The sequence below is a fragment of the Cyprinodon variegatus genome, unplaced genomic scaffold, assembly GCF_000732505.1.
Source record: "Cyprinodon variegatus isolate N-32 unplaced genomic scaffold, C_variegatus-1.0 Scaffold1589, whole genome shotgun sequence".
Lineage (NCBI taxonomy): Eukaryota > Metazoa > Chordata > Actinopteri > Cyprinodontiformes > Cyprinodontidae > Cyprinodon > Cyprinodon variegatus.
Window position 1 is genome coordinate 19,763 of NW_015152042.1, and position 1,707 is coordinate 21,469.

Consider the following 1,707-nt stretch of genomic DNA (forward strand, 5'->3'; position numbering starts at 1 on the left):
TATTTCTGGATGTGATGCAACATCTGACATGAAAACCAGACGGCAGCAGATCAGGTGAAATTATAATATTTGTGTGATTCTCAGTACTTTTGTCCATGACTGTAGACATTGTGGACATAATAGGAATGTCCAATATATATCGCTCTCTATCGGCCATTACTAATCGATTTTTATATATATGGAATGTTTTCATGAATGTTGCTGATGATTTAGAGCATTAAAGGTCCATCTCTAATTATAAACAGTTTATTTTATAAGTTGTTCGTATTGTTGGACAGCATTAAATAACTGTAAGCCATCAGGAACTACAGGTGCATCAGTCCCCCACCTGTTCTACAGAAGCATCATCAACACCTTTAAACCTTCACATTTCTACCAGGAACATGTTTGTTTTATTTCTATTCTAGAAACTAGCATCCTGTTCAGGAGCAGCATCTGATCCAGTTACCATAACAACTGTATCCTAGGAATGAGGTGCAGCTCGCTGTCAGTGTTCCTGCAGGTTAACCCCCAGCAGCAGCTTCTGGATCATATCAGGGTCTACCTGCTTTAACAGCCGGGGTATTGCTCTGTGGTCAGCGGGCAGAGGAACCAGGACTTCAGCCACTGTCGCAACAAGTCTGGGCCTTCTGCCGCTCAGTGACAGCCGGAGCGAAGCTAACAGCAGCAGCCCGCTAACGGCGGCGGGAAAACCTCCTTACTTGATCCTGGAGCTCATCTTTAGCGGCGGCCGGAGGATCCCGTCGGTCGGAGATGGTTTCAGAGCCCAGCTGCCCGTCAAACACTGCTAAACAACACTGCCATAGTGGACTTCCATGCGCACGTCACGCTCCTTCGCGCAGTGCTCACTGGGATATGTAGTTCTCCACTGGCGACGGCAGGAACGTTTACAGGCTCAGTGAACTCCAGGTTCCAGGATGCACCGCGGCCGGTTGGCTTCATTCAGCCTCCGTTAGTTCAACGCTGGGACAGATTAACTACATGTTCTGTATGTTTACTCAACTTTCTGAAGTGACAGATTTATAATTATTTTAATGTTTTATGCTATAACATTACACCGCTTTCTACTGCTTATAACTGTGCTTTTCCTTTACATGTTTTAATGATAATAGAACTAAAGAAGAAATGTTTTATTTCAGTTAATCAGATGGTGTGATGACCTGTGGTATCAGTTTTTTCTAATGAGTTTAGATCATCTGCTGTTTTTCTCCTGCTGCTTCCACAGATCTTTTTTTTTTAATAAAAACTATTGAATCTAATAAAAGTAGCATTTTTGTTGGACTTATTCAGTCAGGTTTTGGTCCTCATCTGTTTGATGGATTTTTTTTAAGGAACCTTTTCTTCTATAGCAACTGTTTTCCTGCAAACCCCTCCCTCCTTAAACTATATGCTTTAGATCAATGTGTTAAAAGTGGCCCAGCAGGTCCTGCTGATGATCTTTAGCCAGGTGTGAAAATGTTGATGACTTTAGTAAACCCGGCTGACCTAGAGCTATTTCCAAAACCGTCTAAAAAAATGGTTTAGACAAAGTTTGATCATCAAACCTGTCTGAACTAAATTTAATTCAATTCTATTCAGTTTATTTCTATAGCTCCAATTCACATCATGTCATCTCAACTTTCCAGTTCACCAGATCATCCAGTCAGATTGATTCAAAGTTTTCTATCTAAGGAAAACCAGCTGATTGCATCGACTCATTGACTCTTC